The following is a 19406-nucleotide window of genomic DNA, read 5'->3' on the forward strand; positions in this document are numbered from 1 at the left end:
CGTGATCTTTTTTTTTAACATCTTCCACCCAGGCTTTTTATCTCTAGTCATGTTAGTTATGGTGGTTAGCTCAGCCAAAAAGGGTCATCCCCTCTCAAAATGGAGGATTTTTCCTTTTTATGTGTTTCCTGTCCTTTCTTGGACCTTAACTAATTCTAACTATTTTCTGGTAGTTAGGAGTCGAACTACACATGTGGTGGATCCTCTTATATTTCCAAAAAATAGGATAAGTAAAAAAATATTTTATTAACAAAAATAAATACTTACAATCTCATAAAATGTTCACCTTTCACTTTTAGCTTTCTGCCACATGTCAAACTTATAAAATCATAACAATATTTTTATAGAACTAATTTCACCTGTGGTACTACATTTCCCCTCCCATTAAAAGGGAACATCATCCTTGGTGTTTTATTACATTCATTTCGTTTAAAATAATATAGGAAAATCCTTTTACAATTCTTCCTCCATCTCTTAGGTAGCCTCCTCAGGCCCATAGTGCTTCCATTGCAATTTAACTTGGGCGATGGCTTCTTTCCATAGTATAGTTTCCCTCTGGTCTAAAATTTGTAGAGGCTAGACCTATAACTTTCCTTCTTATTCAACATGTAGGTTTTAAACACGTATAGAAAATACCTGCATACAAATTCTAAAAATAGAAAATAAACAATGGCGAGACCATAAAACATAAAACATATATACACATAGATTTTCCCATGGATTGCAAAACCATGACTACCAGATTGATTTTTCATTATATTCCTTTCAATGTTACAATACATATATATACATGCCGAGGCATCCATAAACCCCAGTCCATTAACCCTAGATTAGAACATAATTGTAGTTCCCTTAACCGGATCTACAAAATACCATGGGCAGAAAACCATGATGCCCAAAACCATGTGCGAAAGCCATGCACAAAACCATAGGTAGGTTCGCCCACCTAATATAGGGTCTAAAAAAAATTCCCTCGGGTGCTGCCCCAGACCTGGTAGAGGGGGGCTACCACCCCTCTCAAACCCCCCAACAGGGGGGGGGGTTTCCACCCCCCATGTGACCCCCCCGCTATGCCTGGCGCAATGAAGGGGGCTCTTTCCGCCCCCTATGTGACCCCCCCCCTGCTATGCCGATGTAATGAAGGGGGCTCTTTCCGCCCCCCATGTGACCCCCACTACACCCAGCGCAACGAAGGAGGCTCTTTCCACACCCCTCCCCCCCGAGCCCCCTGGCTTCACTACTGGGGCTACTCATGTAAATAATATAACACACACTCAACATTCTCCCACTTGTTGTTTTATTTCCATAAGGGGCCATAGGAGAGCTTAGTCATTGGTCCAACCCTGCAATGCCCATTGTTTCTCTACACCAAGAGAACTTCTCAATGCTCACATACTTTGCCAACGCATCTGTATTATTCTTCAAAGTGTCCGCCTTTACCAGCAACACCTTTCTGTCCTCAACCATATCCCTTACAAAGTGATACTTAACATCAATGTGATTTGTATTTGAATGATATGCAGGGTTATTTTCTAATAAAATTACACTTTGGATGTCACAGTCTATCCTTATATCTCGCTATACTAACCCCATACTTGAACACAACCTTTGCAACCAAACTGATTCCTTGTTTGCATGAGTGGCTGCCATGTATTTTGCCTTTGTAGTTGAAAGTGCCACTACACACTATCTCTTACTCATCCAATTGACTGCACCTCCAAATAGGTTAAACACATACCCACTTGTAGATCTTATCTGATCCACATCTCCAACTTATTCTGCATCAACAAATCTACGGATGTCCAAAACTGTGTCCAATCTTGGTCTTCCTTGGTAGCACCGACCATAATCACCAGTTCCATGCAAATACCTGAAAACCCACTTTATTGTTGTCCAATGCTCCTTCCCTGGTTTTGACATAAACCTGCTCAATACTCCCACTGCATGTGTAATGTCTAGTCTAGGATAAACCATTTCATACATCAGGCTACTAACTGCACTTGCATATGGAATACGGGACATGTCCTCTTCCTCTTCTTGTGTCTTGTGGCACTGTTCAGCTGATAAATTTACACCTACAAGAATAGGAACCTTCACTGGTTTACTATCCTGCATATTAAACCTCTACAATATTGTCTCAACATAATTCCTCTGGTTTAACCATGACTTCCTCTTTACTTGATCTCATTTAATTTCCATGCCCAAAATATAGTTTGTAGAACCACGATCTTACATGTCGAACTTGGAGGACAATTGGGTCTTAAATTCCTAGATAATTTCTTTGTTATTTCCAATTAGAAAAATGTCATCCACATACAAGACCAAATAAATAACATGGTCACTAATTAATTTAAAATACACACAATGATCTACTTTGCTTGTGGTGAAGCCAAGTCCCCGTATATATGTATCAAATTTCTAATACCACACCCTTGTTGACTGCTTTAATCCATACAAAGACTTTTTTAACTTGCATACCAGTTCCTTCTTACTATTTACCATAAAGCTTTTAGCTTGTTTCATGTAGATCTCCTCTTCCAGATCCCCATGAAGAAATGTTGTCTTCACATCCATCTATTTTACCTCAAAATCAAAAGTAGCAACAACAAATAAAAGTAGTCTAATAGAAGCTACCTTGGCAACAGGAGAAAAAATATCACCAAAATCAATTACCGGCACCTGGGAATAACCTTTTTCTACCAACTGAGCTTTGTTTTTCTCCACCTAGCCTTCTACATTCATCTTCTTCTTAAACACCCATTTTCTTCCAATGGGTTTCCTTCCAGCCGACAACTGTACCATATCCCAAGCCTCATTTTTGTGCAAAGATGCCATTTCATCAACCATGGCCTCTTTCTAGATTTTACAATCCTCTGGATCTACTACTTCCCTGACAGTTCTCAGATCATCATTAGTAATAGATAAAGCAAAATTTGAACAGAAAGTATCCGGACTATACCTTTTCGGTTGCCTTCTTTCTTGAATTGATCTTCTCACAACTGGCATTTGTGGCTCTTCATCTTCTGATTCCTCTTTTGTTGTAGAGTTGGATTCCTCCTCCTTTAGCTCAAACTCTATCTTCTCAGGTTCCTTTGGTAGGACTTCGTGTTTAATAACATCTTTCGCCTCTCTAAACGCCACATCACGGATGTAAACAACCTTCCTTGTTTCTGGGTTCCAAAGCTTATAACATTTTAAACCATCTTTATACCCATTAAAGGTGCACCTTTCAGATTTACTATCCAACTTGGTTCTTTTCTCCTTTGTAACATGTACATATGCATCACATCCAAATACCCTCATATGTGAAATAAATGGTTTCTTACCAGTCCATACCTCTTATGGATTCTTATCCTCCAATGGTGATGAAGGTGATCTATTGACCAAGTAACATGTAGTCTCCACTGCCTCTACCCAAAATATTTTTCCTAACCCAACACCACTAAGCATGCTTCTTTCCTTTTCCATCAACATCCTGTTCATTCTTTCTTCAACTCCATTTTGTTGTGGTGTGTATGGAGTAGAGCCTTAAATTATTTAAACTTGTCAAAGACTTCATATTTCTTCATCAGGAAATATATCCATGTATTCCTTGAGAAGACATCTATAAATGATACATAGTACACAGACTTACCAAGTGATGGAACCGACACATGTGCAAACAAATCAACATGCAAAAGCTCTAATATTTGTTTCTCCCTCTTAACACTAGAGGGGAAACTCACCCGATTATGCTTCCCGTATACACGATTTTCACAGAAATAAAAATTCAGAGAGAAATTAGACATACCTTCTACCATACCATTACCATGAAGTATTCAAAGGCCCTTCTCTCCAATATGTCCAAGCCTTTGAGGCCATAGCATGGTATTTTATCTAGAGACCACTAGATTTTCCGCTCCACTTTTAGGAACTACAAAACTGTTGCACCCATCAATAATAGTGCTACCCTTAAGCATGTACACGGTTCCAATCTGAACTCCTCACATCAATACCAATGCTCCCTGAACCATCTTGTAGATATCCTTCTCAAACACTATTTTTACACCTGAATCATCCGACTTGCTTACATAAATAAGATTTCTGGCCAATGCAGGAATATCCATAACACCCATAAGTGTTTTAATCCTTCCACCTTGCAACTTCAACTTTACTTTTCTGCAACCGATGATTCTAGCCTTCCTGGCATCCCCTAAGAAGACATCGCCACCATCATATTTATCATACTCACATAACCACTCCCTGTGGGGAGTGAAGTGAAAGGATGCACCTGATTCAATCAACCATGCCTTTCTACATGTGTACTTGACAAAGAATCCAAGTACACATCCCCACCTTCATCTGAGTTGGGTTTCACCTCTGCAGAAGGAGCATCATCAGATCCCTTTCCTTTCTTAGGAGATTTAGATATACAGTCGTTTTTGAAGTGACCTTCCTTTCCACATTTGCAGCACACCTTTATAGGTTTTCCTTGATATTTAGATCTCCCTTTATATTTAGTTCTCCGACTCAAGGATTTATTTTTGTTTCTGTTTTGGGACCGTCCTCATATAGACAAGGCATCACCATTTTTTCCCTCCGTATTTTTTTGTCTCATCTCCTCTGACAACAAGGATGAGACTATTTCATTGAACTACAAGGTAGTCACATTGCTACTTATTACAACAACTAGAGCATCCCATTAATCTGGTAGAGAACACAACAAACTGATGCACCTACCTTCATCTGAAATTTTTATATCAACAGATAACAATTGGCTTACCATAATGCTAAAGGTGTTCAGATGCTCTGTCACCAAGTCTCCATCCTTCATCCTTAGGTTATACAGATTCTCCTGTAGGAATAGTTTATTCACAAAGCCTTCACCGAAGCTTCCCCTGATAAAGTGAGAAATACTGAATCTGAGATACACAACTGTGTTTTTCTCTTTGCCTTCTAATCCAACTTCGCCCAATCTTCAGCTGACATTGTCATTGGTTTAGTACCCAGATCTACCATGATCCACTGATCTTTATCCACCAGCAAATCCTCCATCTTGATTTTCCACAACTCAAAACTCTGACCATTAAATTTCTCAATCTCTATCTTTCCCCTTCTCGCCATCTTCTTTCACCACAAGAATCGATCCCACAGATCTCCCACTGAATAGGGTCTACCACAGGCCCGTGCAAAACCCCTCACCAGTAAAGGCATCCCCTTGAAGCCAAAACAACTCTTATACCAAATGTAGGTTTTAACCCCGTACAAAAATGACCTTCATATGAATTCTAAAAATAGAAAATAAACAATGGCAAGAGCATAAAATATAAAATAGATATACACAAATATTTTCCCTTGGATCCCAAAACCGGGACTACCAGATTGATTTTTCATTATATTCCTTTCAATGTTACAATACATATATGTACATGCCAAAGCATCCATAAAGACCAACCCATTAACCCTGAATTAAAACATAACCATAGTTCCCTTGATTAGATCTACAAATTACCATGGACTGAAAACAATCATGCCCAAAACCATGTGCAAAAACCACACACAAAACCATAAGTAGGTCTGCCCACCTAATATAGGGTCCAAAAAATATAACAAGCACCCAACAAAACCTATACAACACTCCACTCGATAAGATGATAGTCCCATGAATATACCTTTTCAAAAGAGACACATGAAATACATTATGAACTTTAATGTGGGCTGGAAATGCTAGCTGGCAGGGAACTAGCCCTACCTTGGATAGTATTTCAAAAAACCCACAAAATCGAGGGGATAATTTAACATTGTTCCACAATTAGTGTAATATTTTTTTAGTCGAAATTTAACATATACATGTTTCCATACTTGGAATTATTTGTGTGTCCTCTTCAAATTTGTGCAGCTCTTTTGTTTGTCCTGAGTTGCTTTTAAGTTATGCTTTATTTTCTTCACCATTTGTTGCATTTATTTCAAAAGTAACATAAGCCTATATTTAGGCTAATTCCAACTCAAGGGAGTATGACACTTTTTCCCATACTTAAATTTGAAAGGACTTACCTTGAGTGATTCCTGATAACTATTGTTATTGGAAAACTCAAATAAATGCAGATAATCCTACAATTTAGTGGGTTGATTCATTACATACATGTGTAGCATGCATTCAAGGCTTGGATTGGTCTTTTGCTTTTTCCATCTGTTTGTGGGTGATACACAGTGTTGAAGTTCAACTGTGTGCCCATTCCTATAAATATTACCTTCAAAAAATTGGAAGTGAATTTCGCATCCTTGTTAGATATGAAAATTTCCAATATCCCATTTAATTTGGAAATTTATTTCATCAAAATATTTATAAGTAGATTGAACATGTATACAATGCTTAAACAATTTATCTATGACCACCATAATCAATTCATGCTTCCTTCTAGTTCTAGGTAAGCTTGTGGTAAAATCTAATGAAGTTACCTCCCACTTCCATTCTGGTATAGGCAAAGGATTCAACAATCATGTAGGATTTTGATTTTTTACCTTCACTTTTTGACATTCTTGGCATTTTTCCAAGTATTCAACTACTCATGTATTCATATCGAGCCAAACAAAATCCTCTTTGAGCGTCGGAAATATTTTCTGATAACCAAGGTGACCGGAGAAGGGCCTTTTATGGTGCTCATCCAATATTAGTTGTTTAAGTCTGACCAATTTAGGAACATAGACTATGTTTCTAAATGTTAGCAAACCATTTTCATTATTTGTATATTCCAACTCTTCAAGATCAATTTTAGTTTTCAACTTTTCTCAAATCTAATTATAAATTCTATCTTCTAAAGTTGTTGTCTTAATTTGTTATATAAAACTTGTTTCAATAGTACTTATTGTTACTTCACAAATCTTCTTGAACTTCAACTTAGTGCCTCAAACAATTTATTTTCCTTCTCTTTTATATGCTTGATGGCAATGTCATATTCACTCAAGAAATCCATCCACCTAGCTTTCTTGGCATTCATGTCAGGTTGACTGAAAAAAAATTATTTTAAACTCGGATGATCAATGATTAAGGTTAACTTCTTACCAATTAAGTAGTGCCTCCACACCTTAAGTGCGTGAATAACTGCAACTAATTCAAAGTCATAAACTACATAATTTATTTCATGGTCCTTTAATTTATGAGACTCATAACCTACCACATGATTCTCCTACATTAGTACTCCTCCCAAGCCTTCTAAACAAGTGTGATTACATACTATAAAATCTTTTTCAAAATCTACTATTTTCATCACTAGTGCAACAATGAGCATATGCTTCAACTGTTCAAAACTCTTTTGACATTTTTGAGACCACTCAAATTTAACACCCTTTTCCTAAGAGGGGTTATGGGGTAAGTCAATTTGGAAAGGCCCTCTATAAATCTATGATAGTATCCTATGATACCCATAAAGTTTCTAACATTTTCCACATCCTTAGGTATTGGCTAGTGGAAAATGGCTTTTACCTTTTCGGGATCTGCCGCTATTCCATCCTTAGATATTACATTTCCTAAATACTCTATTTTATCTTTATAAAATTTGCACTTGTGGAACTTAGTGTATAGTTGATGTTCCCGTAAATTCTATAGCACTATTTCTAAGTGTTATTTATTCTCCTCTAACATCTTCAAATAAATTAGAATATCATTGATAAAGATTAATACAAATTTATCTAGAAACTTATTAAAAAAAATTCATCAAACACATAAAGATAGCAGGTGGAATCATAAGTCCAAAGGGAAGTACTGTAATTTCATAATTCCCATATTGGGTTCAAAGAGTTTTTTATGAATAACTTCCTCTTTAATCCTTAATAGATGGTATAAAAACCATAGGTCTATTTTAGAGAAAATAGTTTCTCCCCTAACTTAGTCAAATAAATCATTTATTCTAGGCAGTGGGTACTTACTTTAAATTGTTAAATTTTTTAGTTGAACGTAACCAATGCATAATATAAATGTATCATCCTTCTTCCTAATGAATAAGATTGGTGCACTCCATGGTGAAACACTCATTATGATATACCCTTTATTTAATAACTCTTGAAGCTACATTTTATAAGTCCATTAATTATAGCACATTCATCCGTTAAGGTGCCTTAGATATTGGTGTAAGCCCTAGTATTATTCTATAGAAAAAGAAATGTTTCTCTTAGGTGGTAAAAAAACAATCTTGTCTGTGAATACATCCTTGTAATCCTAGATTAATTCCATATCATTCCAGGGTTTAGATTTTGTTTCCCGTGAATGATCTTCTACTTGAATGACAAACAACTCACACACTTTTCTAACATAATTTTTTAACTGTAAGGTAGATATTTTTTTAATATGAATGGGTGTAGGTATACCTTTTGCAATATGAATTTCTCCATTTTCCATGGTATGGGTAAAATTTTATCCAAACAGTTAACAATTGCCCTATGTCCCTGTAGCCAATCCATTCCCACTATTATATCATAAGAACCTAAAGTTAAAATGTTCAGATTCATAGTGGTTTTACTCCCATTTAAACCAACAGACATGTTTTAACCCAACTACTGACTTTCATCTTTGTCTTAGTAGCCATTTGAACCAACTTAGAGTTTTTGTATTTTTCCGAGTTTAATTTACATTTTTGTACAATCTGGGAACTAACATAACTCAAAATGGTGCTAGGATCTATCAAAACATAAACAAGTTGGTTCAAAATTTTACCTTCTATCTCCACCATGATGGATTGATGCTCCATCTGGCGTTCTTTCAATGTCGTGTTAATCTAGGGAATGTTTCTGACCACATTGTTGACTATGGTTGACCATTGAATATTTTGTAAAATTTGCACAATTTTTTCGTTATATGGGTAGTTTCATAGAACATGGGGCTCTCACAAACCCAACACTTTAAGGATTCCCTTTCCTTCCCACTGAATCCTTTATTGTTCAAGTTTGTTTGTTTAGATCTAGTTTGAGTCTGAGTTCTTTGTGTCTGATTATTGCTTTTGCTGAAATTCTGACTTTGGTTTCCCTTACCAAAATTCTTAAAAGAACTATTTTTTATTCCTTTTCCTCCCTGTGAAAATAAGTATTTCCTTTTATTGGGCCACAATTTTGCATTTTCATTTCTATGTTTAGCTCTCTGGTAGCATGTTCTTGTTGTTTGAATGACCTCATCCATCATTTTGGAGTTATTTTATTTAATTCTTTCTTTAAAAGAGAGAAGAAGATAGTTAATCAAACATTGTACGTTAGATTTTTGTTCTCATATATATGGCATACATGTCAAGAGGTGAGTAAATTTCATCACCAATTCTTCCATCGTCATTTGGCCAAGTTTCAAATGATGAAATTCTTTGGCTTTATCATTGTAATATCTTTTAGTTAAGTATTTTTCCTTGAATAGTATTTCGAATTCCTCCCAATTGATATTTTTATCTTCCAAACTGTGCACAATTCTGATCTCTTCCCTTTATAGGGAATCTTTGCCTTGTAATTGGTATGTAGTTAATTTATCTTTTAAATTACTAGAGTAGTCATAAAATTGAAAATACTAATTAATATTAAGCAGCCATGCCTCTGTTGCTTCTTCATATTCTCCATCATATGTTGAGGGTCTAATTTTCTTAAACTCCCCTTGCAATTCTATTTTTGGTTTCTTCCTTGATTTAGAGGTGATTTAGTCAATCTGAACTCTTCTTCATTATCGTATTTAGCTTCCTTACTCTCAGACACATTATCAATATTCTTCAACTTGGAGGTCTCTCCTCTATCCTCCTCCTCCATTACAGGTACCATAGTACTAGGATTTGATATATATGTTATATTTTTATTGGGTTTTTCTTTTGCTTCATTGGCCTTTAGTAATTTTTCATTGTCTTCACATAGGCTTACTAACTATGTTCTGAAATATCTAACTATGCTCATTAATACCACTGTAGGTAGTGGTGCTTATTCCCCCAAATGTACCCAGATCTAGTCCTCGCCTATGTGTGTTTCTTCCTAGGGATCTATCATCACTGTTCTTCTTTACTAACTCTTATTATATGTAAGACATGGCATTCATTATTTTAAACATAATCGTGATCAAAATCATAGAACACAATGTTTCAACCTGTTGCTTTGATACCATATGTAACATGTTTCCAAAATTCACCCAAGTAAAGTTCAACAATTACCCAGTAAAAAAAAAATCTTTTCTAAATGTAATGAGGGATCATTCTCACTTACCATTTCAGGTTAATTCCTTGCATATGACGCATTGGTTATTTTGATTCTCATATGTTCACTGGTTATGGTACTTGGACTATTTAAAATGTATTAACTTCTTAAATGTCATATTATTAATTGTGTTTGGCATCTGTTTCGCTATAGTCAAGGTAAATCCAAACATTCCACTGTTGTGCATCGCTACTCTTAGAAATTTATAAGTATCGACTTTATGTTGACAATTTTCCACAGAATACGATGGTTTAGTTTTCAAATAGGCCTAGCTATACCTCGATCACGTGATGGAGGCAATGTTGTATAAGGCCTTAGGTTGGCCCCTTCTGCAGTCACATGGGAACACACTACGAATGGTGGATATTGGTCAAACTCTTTGACGATGGAGATCTATCCTTGAACAGTTAAGGTAATAAACTACCCCTCCCTCCTCTATCGTCCTTGCAATTTCCATGCTAGGCTATAAGAGTGAAGCTTTGTAACCATGAAGCAAAACTTGTTACTAGGGTGTTATCCTCCATCCAATTGGTTACTACGGTGAATCTTGTTCCAATTGAAGGTTTCTTTCATGGATTATTTTCCTGTTAATGCCAAAAAATTGAGATTTATACTCAAGTTTTTGTGTTAATCCCAATCTCTTATTACTTTCACTTTCTGCATCTTTTTCTCTAGGATATATTCCTTTTCTTGTATGCATCCTACATAGGACTATTTTTGTTTCAAAATGTCTTAGTTTTGTAGGAAATGTGTGTTCACTTTTAGGGGTCTCAACATGCAACTATATGTTTATGCGGTTCTTTTGCTTCATCGATTTTTCCAACCTTCTCAGGTATAGCCAAGGTTTATGGTCTCATTTGCTAGATTTTTCTTTTACTATGGTGAGGTTTCTATCCTTCTTTGATAAGGAATTGTAGGCACAAAACCCTCGTTGTGTTGACAATAGTGAGGAGTTCCACCAACTCTTCTTTGAGTTATTTATTAGTGCACTACTTCCTGCATTTTTATTTGTTTTTTTTCCTTTGCAATTAAAGTGTCTAGCTAAGGTATCTTGCAGGTTAGTATTTATCTCGATCCTTGGGAGATCAAGGTAAAAAAATATGTTGAGGATTATTTTTTATTCTTTTAGATTCCTCCATGTATTTATGCTCTGGCTTTACACATTTATTTCAAGTATTTTCTAAGAGTTGTTTCAACCATTTAACTAAATTCTCTGCTCTGTCGAGCCATAATTAAGTTTGGTTCTCCTTAAGAGAAATTTCTGGATCTCTCAAGGGATAATTTTTTATGTTATGTATTTCTTGAAGATTTATTTTAAAAAACAAAGCATGGGCTAAACTCCTGTAGTCAAAACAATTTATGGAAAATACTAATGAAGGGTTTCTTTATTTTTTTGTTAGAACGCACATTTCTTGATTATTTTGGCTACGACCATAAGGCGACTTGGCTCAAGATATTTCTATACTTGATATTTCGGATTATTGAATGTTTATAATGTACTTTTAGTTTCTCTTATACTTTCATTTACCATGAAAGGTTTATCTCTTCATCATGAAGACTTGGAAATTACATTTTGTTCAATTATATTCATATGCACTATATTTCTTCTAAGATGCTCTGTGTACATATAAATATTTTGGTACTGATTTCTCAATTTTATTTAGATTATTATCCCTTGACTATGAGTCTTATATATATACACACATATATTACATGTATTACTAATTCTATCGGCCATGGTAAGCTTGTAGACTCTTGTCATTGGGTTTCTACATATTGTTCATGCAGGGCCACTATTAAAGTTGAGCAAGGACTACTTGCACTCATATGTTGATGAGGAATAATTTTCTTGCCACCACCCTATCTGCATGCTAACCTTGTCTCAATCCCTGATACCTATCCCATTTTCCACTTATTTTGCACAATTTTTAGGAAGCTTGGTTAAACTATTAAGAATTATAGTAGCATGTGTTCTTCTATAAGCATGTATAAATATGTACATTTTGGGTTTAATTATAAGGAAAATGAACCTCTTTCATTATTTTTGTTCTTCTACTAGAGTCTTAACTCACTCTCTTTATTTAAAAATGAGTCAATATTGTGTCCTGGTTTTGAGTTCCCTCACTTGTATTTCCTCAACAGAGAGATACCTAAGGTATAAAATTTCAAAGAATAGCCTTAAGTCTTCTGGGTATCATTTCTCCATTCTTCTTGCCCTACTCAATTCACATATTTATATTTTCTAGAGAGACCAATAATCATAAACAAATTGACTCTAACTCATTAATATGCCACAAATTAATAACACTCATTATGATTTAGTAAACAAAATATTTTCTCTACACATTCTCATTTTTGTTCCACACTTCAAACATAATTTGACTCTAAGACTTCACACACTTTGTAAAAAATCATAGATAACTTAAAATACTTATTTTTTGGGGAATACAATAGAATCTTCCATGTTCCTCCCAACTATTGAACTACAGTCTCAGTAGCCCCCCTGAGCTCTAGGATATTTTCCTTTGCCTAAACTAGTCAACAACCTTCCACAAATTTTCACCTCCTCAAACCCAAGCAACGCCCTGCTAATTCTAGACACAATACCTATGTTTGTCTTGTTACGTTGTTTCTTATTTTAATCAGACTTCCTTTATCTCCCACATTATTTTTTTTAAACATATTCCACCAATGACATTTATCTCAGTTCATCTTAGTTCTGGTGGTCAGATCAACCAAAAATGGTCAATCCCCATTAAAATGGAGGATTTTTCCTTTTTTCTATGTTTCCAGTCCTTTCATGGACCATAATTGATTCTAATTGTTTCCTAGTACTCAGGACGCTAACTACTCATGTGGTGGCTCTTCTTGTATTTCCAAAAATAAAAATAAGTAAAATAATATTATTTTATCAATAGAAATAAATATTTGCAATCTCTTAAAATGTTCACCTTTCACTTTTAACTTTTTGACCACATGTCAAACTTATAAAATCGTAGCAGTCTTTTTGTAGAACTGATTTCACTAGGGGTACTACATATTACAACATAGTATGAAGGAGATGTAAAAATCCTTCTCTCTCACTCTCAACAATAAATAAAATGTTTCAATATACATATTAAGTAACATGATTTTATATCAAATTTAGAGAAATATACAACAATTAAAAATTAAAGGAAAAAAATCTTGTGTTTTCTCTTTCACTGTTAAAAACATATAATTTATATACTTTTTAGAAAAATATTTCAATATAAAACTTAAGTAAATTATTTGAATATTAATGCAAATGAAAAAAAATATTTCTTATGGTTAAAACATTTAAAGTAATCTCACTATTTTACATTTTAGTCCCTTTTTAGGTATACTTTTTGTTAAATTTTTCTAAATCCAACAAGGATTTGTTGGAAATGCAAGCTTATGTTGTGTAAATTACAAGGGGATTTTCAATACATTAGATCAATTTATGCATTAAAGAAAGAAATTTAAACAATGAGAGAGAGAGAGAGAGAGAGAGACAGGGAGGGGGGGAGAGAGAGAGCACCAAGTACCAAGATTGATTAAATCTCTTGAGGAAATAAATATATAGAAGCAAAATTATATCTATATATATATATATATATATATATATATAGAGAGAGAGAGAGAGAGAGAGAGAGAGAGAGAGAGAGAGAGAGAGAGCACCAAGTAGCGACATGGATAAAATATTTTAAGGCAAACATTTTTTCAATTTTTTCACTATAACATTGGTTTGCACCTCAAAATATTTTATCCCTCTTGACACATGCTAGATCTATGCTTAATATGGATCTATACTAATACTATATTTTAATATACATAAACTAATATAAAAAATCACATATATGACCAGCTCACAAAACAGAAGAAAAGATAGATAAACGACTTAAAATTTTTCCTCTTTGAGGGGGAAACCTCCTTTACATTATATAAATGAACAATGAATGGATGATACAAATGATAAGAGCTCCTTGGTATATATAGGAGTCTAAGGGGTCATAATATAATCATAGCCTACAAAACAATAATAATGTAAGGGCACAACAAGAAAATACTAGGCTTCTATGGGACACAACAATAACAATATGGAGGATACATGGACATAACAATAATAATAGGGGCTACACTAACAATAATAATAAGGGGGATACACTAGCATTATAGGGACCTAACATGCCCCTCTCCTTCAGAAAAGTGTTTTCCTCAACACTTGAGTAGTTTTGGATGTTTTTGTATAAAATTCTCATCCTCCTATGTGGAATATTTAGTAGGTAAGTTCTTCCACTTAATGTGATACTTTGAAATTAATCGATTTCATAGTTTTCGGGTTCTTGTTCCAATGACTTCTTCAAGCTCAAATATGATTTTTCCTTCTTCATCAAGTTTTGGAAACATTGTTTGAACTGGGAGCTTGTCACTGATAACCTTCTTTAAGCATGAAACATGGAAAACTAGGTGTACTCAAGAGGATGCGCATAACTCCAATTTGTATGCCATAGTACCAATCTTTTGCAACACCTTGTAAAGACCATATTACTTGGGTGATAATTTGTTATCCTTCTTAGCTTGTTTGAGGGGCATTTTTTTTGTATGGTTGTAGCTGTAAAAATACCCAGTAGCCTACATTAAAATTTATTTCACTACGATGTTGATTTTCCTATTGCTTCATTCAATTCTAAGCCAAAGTGAGGTTGTCCTTTAAGAGTTGGAGAACTTGTTGTTGTTGCTCAATGTGATCTTCCACTGCTTGAACCTTAGAATTTTCTCTTAAAGATGATGTGATGGATGGTGGATGATATCCATAAAGTGCCATAAATGGGGAAATTTTTGCTGCAGTGTGGAAGGAAGTGTTATACCACCATTCAGATAGAGGTAACCACTTGACCCATTGTGTTTGTTTTTCCGATACAAAGCAATGAAGATATCCTTCCAAACATTTGCTCACTATCTCAGTTTTCTCGTCAGATTGAGGATGATAAGATGAGCTATGAGCTTATTGAGTACCAAGACAAGAAAATAATTCCATCCAAAAATTTCCAGTGAAAATGGGATCTTTTTTAGTTAAAACAATCTTTGGGTTTCCATGTCGCTTTTGAATTATTTCCACAAATGCAGTGGTAATTGTACATGCTTTAAAGGGATGAGATAATGCACAAATATGTGCATACTTAGTAAGTCTATCAACTACCACCATGATGACACTCTTTCCTTTAGAGTTGGGTAAATTTGTGATAAAATCCATTGAGACCTCTTCCAAATGCTGACTTGGAATAACTAAGGTTGTAAAAGACCCAGGGTCTTAATTGTCTCAACTTTATTTTATTGAAAAACCAAACATTCTACCACAAAGGTCTGAATATTAGATTTAATGCTACCCTAAAAAAGTTCCTTCTTGACCCTATGGTAAGTTTCTAAAATTCCCGAGTGCCCTCCTAAGGGGGAGGTGTGCAATTCCAAAATAATCTTTTGTTTGAATTGGGAATTCTTACAAAGATATAAGCAATCTTTGTACCATAACGAATCATTTTTCCATCTAAATGTATCAGATGTACTGGGATCTTGCTGCAACTTTTGAATGAGTGTCCACACCTCTTCTTCATTCTTCCATTCATCCCTTGCTTCAATTATCCAATCAAGTTGGATAATAGAAATGGCATAAATAAATGCTTCCACATCCTCATCCTTTCTTGAGAGTGCATCTGCAACAACATTTTGTTGCCCTTTTTTGTAGATGGTTTCAAAGTCACAATCCAACATCTTTGAGACCCATTTTCATTTCTCTTCTGAATATAACCTTTGCTCCAGAAAGTATTTAAGAATATCATGATTTTTTTAACCTTGAAGTGTCTTCCCATTAGGTAAGTTTGTCATTGCTTTAGTGCATGCAATATTTCCAACATTTCGTTCTCATAAATAGGTTTTTGTAAATACTTTCCTTTGATTGGATGACTTTTAAAAGTAATAGGTCTTCCCTCTTGCATTAAAAGACACCAATTCCATTTCCTGAGGCATCACATTCCAAAATAAAGGTTTTTGTGAAGTCTGGTGTAGCTAAAACCAGTACTTGGCACATTGCCTCTTTAAGATGTTTAAAGACCTTAGTTACTTCTGGAGTCCAAGAAAATGCATCTTTCTTCAGTAATGTTTTATAGGTGCTGCTATTCTCCCATAATTATTAACAAACTTTTGATAATACCCTGTCAACCCAAGAAATCCTCGAATATGCTTTATGGTTGTGGGGATTTTCCATTCCTTAATGGCTTTAATCTTGTTAAGGTATACCATAACACCCTCATGAGATACAATATGACCCAAATATTCCACCTCATGTACTCCAATGAAACATTTTGAGGTTTTTGCATATAATTTTTTCTCCTCCAATAGTTTGAGCACCCTGTCAACATGTTGAATGTGATCCTTCCAAGACTTGTTGTAGATTAGTATATCATAAAAAATACTAACACAATTTTTTTAAGGAAGGGTTTGAAAATGGAATTCATCAAACCTTGAAATGTGGAAGGTACATTAGTAAGGCCAAAAAGCATGACCAAAAATTCATAATGACCCTCATGAGTTCTGAATATTGTTTTCAGAATGTCTTTAGTCTTCATTCTAATTTGATGATATCCTGAACGAAGGTCCAACTTGGTGAAGTAATTTTCTCCATGTAATTCATCCAACAATTCATCAGTGACAGGAATGGGAAATTTATATTTAATAGTGAGATTGTTGAGCTACCTATAATCCTTAAACATATGACATGATCTATCCTTATTGTGCACCAATACTACTGGAGCAAAGAAAAAACTTTTGCTAGGTTGAATTGTATTGACATCTAGCATTTATGTAACCATACGTTCATTTTCTCTTTTGGGCATAGGGATATCTATAAGGCCTAATGTTGGAGGAACAATTCCTAGAATCAAATGAATATAATGATCATGATAAAATATAGGTGGGAGGCCTTTGGCAGTCTCAAATACCTTGGAGTGATGTCCAAGACTTTTTGAAGATCTAGAGAAATAGATGATTTCGATGTTTAAATCTCTAGTGGGAATAATTGTGCAATAATTCCTTATTGTTATTTATTTAGAAGCTTTGTCATCCAATTAAATTTGATTACATTTCATGTTTTCCTTGCAAAACCCCTTAATTCCACTTTCTTTTCTTCCCTAAAAAAATTCAAGAAACGTTCTTGAAAATTAAGAGTTATCATCCCCAAATATTGTAACCATTGGACACCTAGTACAACATAAACACCACCCATTGGAATGGAAATCATTGAACTATTCAATACATATCCCCCCATGGTTAGATTGATATTATGACACATTCTAGAGCAGTTTATAGTTCCTCCACTTGCAACCATCACTTGACACTATGGTGCTGGATATAGGAAGCAATTCAATTTCTCGGCTATCTTACAATGAATATAATTATGGGTATTATTCGAATCAATCAACACTATTACCTTTTTCTTCTTGATGTATCCTTCTATCTTGAGAGTTTGAGGAGTGGTAATTCTTTCCAATGAATTACAAGATATGGTCGGGTTCATTTCTTCTTTCTCTGGAGTTTCTTCCTAGTGTATATCGTCCTCTTTTGATGTCTATTATTCCTTTTCTTCCTCCTCTTAAAAATCTATGTAAAATAATTTATTCTCAACACACTTTGAAATTTAGTGTATTTTCTATCACAATTGTAACGAAGCTCTTTTGCTCTTTTTTCCTCAAATTGTTGTGGTGTAAACCTTGTAAGTTGTGGAAGGTTAGTAGTAGCAAAAATTCCATCTTTATGGTTGTGAGTGGTAGACTTCATTCTTGCCATAATTTTCTTTAAAATTTTCTTGCCACCTTGAATTCCTTCTCCAATGAATCAGGCTCCGAAAGGAGAACCTCATATTGGAGGTTATACTTTAAAGTCTCTATGAAGACACCAATCTTATGATCCTATGGAATATAATTTACCTTGATATTCAATATTTGGAAGTCCTTAATGTGCTCTGCCACTGAACCATTTTGTTTGAGATTTATTAATTGGATAAAGAAGGCATTTCTCTTTGTATCCTCATAATATGCTACCAATTCTTCTGCAAAAATTATCCAAGTGAAAATTGATTTACTAGAACAAAGCCATTGATACCATACACACTTATTTTTTTCTAAATATAAAGATGTAATGCATATCTTTGGTGTGTTCAACACATCATGTAAATCAAAGAATTGCTTCATTTGTAGTATCCATGTTCTCGGATCATTGCCATCAAACTTCCTTATATCGATCTATGGAATGTGGTTAGTCTTTGGACCACTATGGGAGTCTCCAAAATCATAATTCATATTCCTTTTATCCTCATCATGATTTTCGTGGAGTACCTTGTCACCACTAAGAAGCATTTCTTGTAGAAACTTTGTCGAACCTTCCTTCAAAACTTCCACGTCCATTTTCATTTATGTTTTTAAACCATCCTTCAAACCTTCCATTTGACATTCATCATTGTTTCCATGTCATATTTCAAACCATACATCTTAGCTGCAAGTTCATTTTTGGTTACCCTTTACGAGAGTGAAATTTGTAGCACTTGGTCTTGTAATTTTGATATATCATGTTGCATTTCTTCCTCTTCTTCATGCATCATAGTAGATATTTTTGGTTGCTTACTAGGTGTGTCCATTTTTTTGTTTAGAGATATTTTGGAATCAAACAACAATATCTATGCTACACTAAGCTCTTTGAATCACTTCAAACTGATTTTTCAAACAAATGTTATGCAAAATTTAAAAAATACACACCTTTTTCTTGCTTTTCCAGAAGCTCGATATTGAAATAGTTATACCTTTGTAATTTTAGCTCTACAAGCTCTGAAATTTCATTTTGTGGTAGCCCTCTGAGTCTTATTTCCAACCCCACAATTCATATCAAGATTGGATTATTCAAGAAAGCATTTTGCAAAATCCCCCATGATGCCCTAATTATAGACTGGTATAGTTGAGTGAACTTGTATGAAATTCCACGTGTGATTGTTTCAAACTTCAGCCTTGAAAATGATACAAAAAAATTACATTCCATGTAATTTTAGCCACTTTTTAGGAAATTCAAATACGATGCTCAGAGAGAAGGTTATGACAATTTTCCCTAAGTTGATTTTTTTAGATTGAATTCTGAAGCCTTCACAAACCCTAACTTCTTCATACTATATCTCA

This window comes from Pinus tabuliformis, chromosome 8 (assembly GCF_031772625.1).
Source record: "Pinus tabuliformis cultivar Carrire ecotype Pingquan chromosome 8, CPIR1, whole genome shotgun sequence".
Taxonomy (NCBI): Eukaryota; Viridiplantae; Streptophyta; class Pinopsida; order Pinales; family Pinaceae; genus Pinus; species Pinus tabuliformis.